We start from the raw sequence: 7,750 nt of genomic DNA on the forward strand, positions 1-7,750 counted from the left end.
ATAAGTTTAATTATAGACGATAATTATTATTTTTGTTGGGATTATTATTATTATTATCATAAGGGTACATTATCTTATGAGCAAGGTTTAAAGCATGGTTTTATATGAAGAGTTATTTGCATTACGTTGATAATAATTTATTATTATCATTTATATAGTTTCTGGTATTATTAATATACACTATCAATAGTGTATATTTATGATTTTGATAGAATTTAATAAATGATGTGCCTTGAATAGGATTTGTATGGATTTGATTGATTGACTCTTGGTGAGGAATTTTAAAATAAGCTAAGGACCTAAGGTAAGTAAATCTCACCTTTTGTGCTTAAGTGTAAGATGCATGACTACATTGATTGTGTACATCTGATGAGTTAAGTATGGTATGATGATGATGCATATGATAAGTATGTGAAGAATGGTTATATGAACACCATAAGGGTGTTGTGTGATATGTAATTGATGAATTCTGTGATATGTGAAAGATGTCTTACTTGGTTAAGAATGATATGAATTATGTGCAAGTATGTGTTCTTATGTTGATGGATATGTGGATTACTCTATGTTCATGATTTGTTATATGTTATGATATATGAAGCGTTTAAGTTTTTAGGCTGGAAACCTTAGACCTGAGCCATAGCTCTACGTTAAGGTATAACAACGCCACCAACCCAAAGCTTCATGTATTATGACTAAAGATGTTTTGAGTTATATGAGATGTGATACAATGCCTTGATTGAATACCATCAACATGAATCATGAACATGAACATTGGCATTTCAGCATCAGCATGTATGCATGGCATGTACAGTTATGTGATACATTATTATGTGATATAAGACCATGCATATGAATATGAAAAAAGTTATGAAATGCCTTGAAAAGTTTTATGTAAAGTTAAACATTTTAATGACACAAGGCTTAAGCAAAGTGATAATAAGATGTTAAAAAGGGTGCCACTGTTTCGATGAAGCAATCAAGTAAGTTCAGTAAAGAAGACGGAAGTCTATAAGACTTATAGTGGCTGCCCACTAGTGTGGGCTAGGTCAGAGTTGACCATTCAGATATGTTTGCCATGTTTCCGTCTTTCTCCTCCATATGTGTAATAAGTATGGCAGCTATGGCAACGATGAAATGAGTGTTATGATGAGCCTAGCTGAGATGATGGCTAGCCGGAGGAGAACCCATGGGATTCTATATGATATGTGTAACAAGCCCTGCAGGCATTGGCTGAATCAAACAGTGTGCACAAGTGATATTGGGCCCATAAAAATGTGAAACTAAAAGAAAGAGCATAAAAGTAAAGTTTGAAAGTGCATGAGCAATAAATGAAATTCATAAGTATATAAGTCAGCATATTAGTATATGTGCACTACAAACTCACGACATTCATGTGTATGTGTATGCATGAGATTTGCTTACTGAGCGTTAGCTCATTATGTTATTTTCCAACATTTTTCCAGGTGTGGCTTTAGCTGTTGAGCAACTTGTGGAGCACGGACTCAGTAGCAATGCAATAATGGTTTAGAGTTTTCATATGGCTGCCTTAAATTTAAAGTATTCATACGTGTAATAATTTCTACTAATAAGTTTATATAAAAGTTTTAAATTTTTCTGTATTTCTTCGTATCATTTTATTTAATTCTTTTGGTCAAGTGCCTTACATACTCGTAAACCCTATAATTACGAGTATGTGGCAGACGTACCCTACCTTAGGGACGTTACAAATGGTATCAGAGCTTTGAGTTTGTAGATGTCGTATACTCGTTATGTTATTAGATTTTGGGATCTGAAATGCTACTGAGTTCCGCCACAAGACAAGCCACACGTTAATGGTTAGTATAATTTATCCATATTTTAGTTAATGTATGTTAATGATGTTGTATAATTGTATTAGAAACTCATTGTGTGTTTGAGTTTCCATGATATAAGTATGAGTTTGGATTAAATGAATATTCTCATGCACGGTAGAGAAATTGAAGTTTGTTATTTATCTGAATGCATGCCTTTATTATTGATGTGATAAATAATTGATGATTTATCGATGTCGATGTTTGGATTGTTAATTGATATTCTCAAGCTTTGAAAGTGATCTATCAGTTCAGTTAGTGTGTTAAGGGTTAATATGTCAGGTTAGTGTTTTGGAGAGCAAAGTTTTAGGTTGTTGCTGAGAGCACACACAATAAGAGACTTTAGTGAAACAGTAGTAATATATAGATAAAAAAAAATAAAAAATACATAATCTATTAAGGATTGGGGTTTTGGACACGTTCTACCTCGTCAATCAACTTTTGTTGTTCAACTCTAAGGGTCTCCCCAGTAGTTTGCAGTGTCTGAAATTTTTCCTTCATATCGACTGAGTAGTTAGCAAGAAGTGTAGTTAAAGTCCCATTCTCCTTAACCAACTTCTCCTTCTCTCGAGTCAATGCCTTGTTGGCATTTCTAATGGTTATCATCTCTTGTTTTTGTGTTTCTATATACCTTTTCAAGTGGTCAACCTCTTGTTCTCTTGCAAGAACCCGTTGGCCTAGGTTTGAGACCGATGCTGCCGCCTGAGTGGTAAGAACTAAGGAATCTTTTACAGCTTGTAGGTCTGACCTATGGGATAAAATTATTTGGTCTTTAGGGGTGAGTATGCTTTGACCTATACTAATGGCCACCTTTTTATCGAGCATAGCTGAATCCTCCACCGTGACAAGGCCAGTATCAGAATAAAATTTGGGAAGCCAAACTCTGGGAAATTGAGTATTTCGTTCTGGGATGTGTACCGTAGGATACACCATTAGCTGTGGTAGGGGTGCAGAAATTTGTGGTGAAGATTCGATAGTGGGAAGATTTGGCTCAGGTAAAGCTAAAGTTAGGTCTAAGTTCAGCTGAGATGATGAGGATGCCATGGGTTGCTTAGCTTGAGTAATGGACGGAAGTAATAATGATTTGGTTTTCAAAAGCTTGAGATTGATTGTGTTTTAGTGTGTATGTGATGAATTTTATTTATAGAAAAATGTGTTGAACTGTTGGGTCATTGGATCCTTGAATTTGTTTGTTTTCAAGATAGATATCACAGATTTTTTTTCTTGTTCAATGTGTTACGCTATCCTCTCTGATGATGAAAGTCAAACTTATTAGATGTTGTCGACATGGAAATCACTTCTATTGATTTTGCGATCCTGATTTGAACATGGAAACAATTTGTAAATTGTTGAATGAATCGAGGTGATAAATGTTATTTACTGAATTACTCTGTAGTGTGAATTACTTTCGGCGATTAAATTATAGTATATTAGCTGTTTTATCCCGAAAGTAAGATAATGTATTACTTGTGTGAAGTGATGACTGAGTATTATTGGTATAGGTGTTGAAATGAGACATGTCTAACTTATTAGACATGTGAGAATTATTCGTTTTCGTAGATGAAGTGGTGGATTGGTCAGTCAAGACTTATCCCATGTTTTATTCAATGAAGGGATACTAAGCTAAGTGTGTGAATTTCCGAGTGGCCACGGTTATTTGCATTCTAGCATAGTATCAATGTGCCCTTTATTATTTTATACATTTGGAAAAAAAAAAAAAAAATTGATTTTTTAAATGTTTTCTTAGAGAAATAATGAGAGTCAGGCTTTTCTGAAATGGTACCTAATGAATGGCCTATCTCACTATTTCTCATTCAGGGCAAGCGGTCGGTTTTGACAACGAAAGGGTTTCATAAAGACTTGGTTTTAAAGAATAATCTTAATCGGCTATATAATTGTTTTCTAGTTATCTAATTTTATGCCAAAAAAAAAAAAAAAAATTGACTGTAAAAGATGAATATCAAGGATGTTTTCATGATGATGGTCATCTTCTCTTCTTACGTTATGTGGTTTGTGTTCAAAAGTATGGATGAGGAGGATTCGTTTGTATTTTCGTATACATTCATTGTAATTTATACTATTGTTATAGCTTATTTCCTTTCTTTCTATATTGTAGTCCTCATGTGAGGTGTTTACACATCCTCGCCTTTTTATATATGATAAGGATTACAAGTCAGGAATAAGTTTTGTTTTCGGAATGAAAGTAAGTGTTGTGTATGAAATCTTATGCTGTGAAATGTTGTTCTGTTTATTTGTAATGGTAGTTCTTGTCTCCGATTATCAAATTTAGTTTGAAATTTCGAGGACGAAATTATTTTAACGAGGGAAGGATTGTAATATCCAACATTTTCATTATACATTTTTTTATTATAAATCAGAGTTTTAATACATAAAATGTACAAGTTTACAAATTTAAGAAATAGTAATGGAAAAATAGTGTTTAAAATATCATTTTATGTTTTTAATGAGATTAAAGAGAGAGAAACTTGAGTAGTCAAGTATAGGACCCGAATGTCATATAATTTTAATTGGGGATTTTTATAAAATTAAGAAAGTTTTGCTAAAGGACTTATTTGAAAAGAATTTTAATATTTTGGGTCCAAGTGTAATTTTTAAAAAAATAATAATAAATAAATAAATAAAATAAAATAAAAGGCTTCAGCCTTTCTTTTTACCCGAGCCCCTCTCTCTCTCTCCTCAGAAAACCCCTCTCTCCCTCTCTCCCTCTCTCTCTCTCTCTCTCTCTCTCTCCTCTACGTATCACTGTTGCCGACGACGCAGGAGTACTTTCCGGCCACCATTTTTAGCCACGCGCCGGACCGTTGGATTCAGAGGCCTCCGAACTATCGACCCACGCGGGAATCTAGAGCTCACTCGCCGATTAAACGCCTCAACCACTCGATTTAAGTTCGGCCACCCCGCGACTTTAAAGTTGCGATTCGGCCACCTCGGGCATCCGTTTGCCGATCCGTCACCACCATCGTGTTCCTCGTGTTGTGGGCTTCAAAACCCAATAACTTGTTCCTACATCTACCATAGTTGGGTGGTGGGCCCACCACGAGCCACCGCGATCCACCGTAGATCGACGGTCGAAACTTAGTGTTCGAGGTTCCGAAGTACGTTTTGAGTCTCAGAAAATCATCGTTTGACTTATTGTGGAACCCGATCATTTTGGTATAATTTCTTTAACCTATATATTGTGATTTAATTGTGATTGATTAGAGTAATTGTTATTATGTGTATTTATAGTATATAATTATATATTATTGATATATGGAATATTTTCTGTAATTTACTGGCTGTCTGGGATTATATATATTTTTGATACAGGTTTTGATTTTGGAATTGTCCACTTTATAGCCGTTGTGCTGTCTAATTTTCTAGAAAATATTAGATATTAAATAAAGTATAAAAATACATATTTAATTGATTTTATATTAATATGGAAATTATTATGATTAAGTAATTTTAATTATTATTGTTATTATTTTGTTAAGTAAATCAAGAATACAGATTCATATATATATATATATATATATGAAAAGTATGATTTATAGTAAACCTATTATCTAACCATTATTATTGTATATTAATATTTGAATATTAAAATAATATCAAATATTAGTTTCTTACAGTTATTGATATTTGTAAGACCAGTGAAGTTTGGAGAAAGTATATTTATTATATCACTGGAATTGATATTATGACTAATTAATAATAATATAAATATTTATATTTATATTATTATCATTATATTGATTATTACAACTTTATGTTAAAAATATGATTTCTTTTATAAAATGACTATTTGAATATATACATCCATATACGTATTGCTATTGAAGTATTTTGTTATTAATATCGAAATAAGTTTAATTATAGACGATAATTATTATTTTTGTTGGGATTATTATTATTATTATCATAAGGGTACATTATCTTATGAGCAAGGTTTAAAGCATGGTTTTATATGAAGAGTTATTTGCATTACGTTGATAATAATTTATTATTATCATTTATATAGTTTCTGGTATTATTAATATACACTATCAATAGTGTATATTTATGATTTTGATAGAATTTAATAAATGATGTGCCTTGAATAGGATTTGTATGGATTTGATTGATTGACTCTTGGTGAGGAATTTTAAAATAAGCTAAGGACCTAAGGTAAGTAAATCTCACCTTTTGTGCTTAAGTGTAAGATGCATGACTACATTGATTGTGTACATCTGATGAGTTAAGTATGGTATGATGATGATGCATATGATAAGTATGTGAAGAATGGTTATATGAACACCATAAGGGTGTTGTGTGATATGTAATTGATGAATTCTGTGATATGTGAAAGATGTCTTACTTGGTTAAGAATGATATGAATTATGTGCAAGTATGTGTTCTTATGTTGATGGATATGTGGATTACTCTATGTTCATGATTTGTTATATGTTATGATATATGAAGCGTTTAAGTTTTTAGGCTGGAAACCTTAGACCTGAGCCATAGCTCTACGTTAAGGTATAACAACGCCACCAACCCAAAGCTTCATGTATTATGACTAAAGATGTTTTGAGTTATATGAGATGTGATACAATGCCTTGATTGAATACCATCAACATGAATCATGAACATGAACATTGGCATTTCAGCATCAGCATGTATGCATGGCATGTACAGTTATGTGATACATTATTATGTGATATAAGACCATGCATATGAATATGAAAAAAGTTATGAAATGCCTTGAAAAGTTTTATGTAAAGTTAAACATTTTAATGACACAAGGCTTAAGCAAAGTGATAATAAGATGTTAAAAAGGGTGCCACTGTTTCGATGAAGCAATCAAGTAAGTTCAGTAAAGAAGACGGAAGTCTATAAGACTTATAGTGGCTGCCCACTAGTGTGGGCTAGGTCAGAGTTGACCATTCAGATATGTTTGCCATGTTTCCGTCTTTCTCCTCCATATGTGTAATAAGTATGGCAGCTATGGCAACGATGAAATGAGTGTTATGATGAGCCTAGCTGAGATGATGGCTAGCCGGAGGAGAACCCATGGGATTCTATATGATATGTGTAACAAGCCCTGCAGGCATTGGCTGAATCAAACAGTGTGCACAAGTGATATTGGGCCCATAAAAATGTGAAACTAAAAGAAAGAGCATAAAAGTAAAGTTTGAAAGTGCATGAGCAATAAATGAAATTCATAAGTATATAAGTCAGCATATTAGTATATGTGCACTACAAACTCACGACATTCATGTGTATGTGTATGCATGAGATTTGCTTACTGAGCGTTAGCTCATTATGTTATTTTCCAACATTTTTCCAGGTGTGGCTTTAGCTGTTGAGCAACTTGTGGAGCACGGACTCAGTAGCAATGCAATAATGGTTTAGAGTTTTCATATGGCTGCCTTAAATTTAAAGTATTCATACGTGTAATAATTTCTACTAATAAGTTTATATAAAAGTTTTAAATTTTTCTGTATTTCTTCGTATCATTTTATTTAATTCTTTTGGTCAAGTGCCTTACATACTCGTAAACCCTATAATTACGAGTATGTGGCAGACGTACCCTACCTTAGGGACGTTACATAATCAATAGGTAAGGGGATAATGGGCCGCACGACCCAACCCAGTCGTGGGAGCCTGAATACGCACGTTCATGCTACGTGTCCGAGAATTCAGGGATATATCAGACACGTGATGTCTGATATATGCACGTTTACATTGCGTGGTTGACTTTATAAAAGGTCATAGCTTCCAACTCTAGTTCGTACCCCGAGCTGGATGCCTTCTCGACCTGCAGCCTACATAGTCCTGACTCGGCCCTTGAGTAATCTTGATGAACCTTTTGACTACCTCGAGCTAAAGAAGTAGGACCTGATGACGGAAGCTCCGGT

The 7,750-nt window shown here is 33.5% G+C and overlaps 1 long non-coding RNA gene across 1 annotated transcript; it reads left to right on the forward strand.

Annotated features, from left to right (window-relative positions):
- The first annotated feature begins 488 nt into the window (after window positions 1-488).
- LOC133822313 (uncharacterized) lies at window positions 489-7,124 on the forward strand. Its single transcript, XR_009887857.1, has 2 exons — window positions 489-1,395; window positions 6,021-7,124. It is a non-coding gene; the product is annotated as an uncharacterized LOC133822313 (long non-coding RNA).
- The last annotated feature ends 626 nt before the right edge of the window (window positions 7,125-7,750 follow it).

This window comes from Humulus lupulus, chromosome 3, assembly GCF_963169125.1.
Source record: "Humulus lupulus chromosome 3, drHumLupu1.1, whole genome shotgun sequence".
Lineage (NCBI taxonomy): Eukaryota > Viridiplantae > Streptophyta > Magnoliopsida > Rosales > Cannabaceae > Humulus > Humulus lupulus.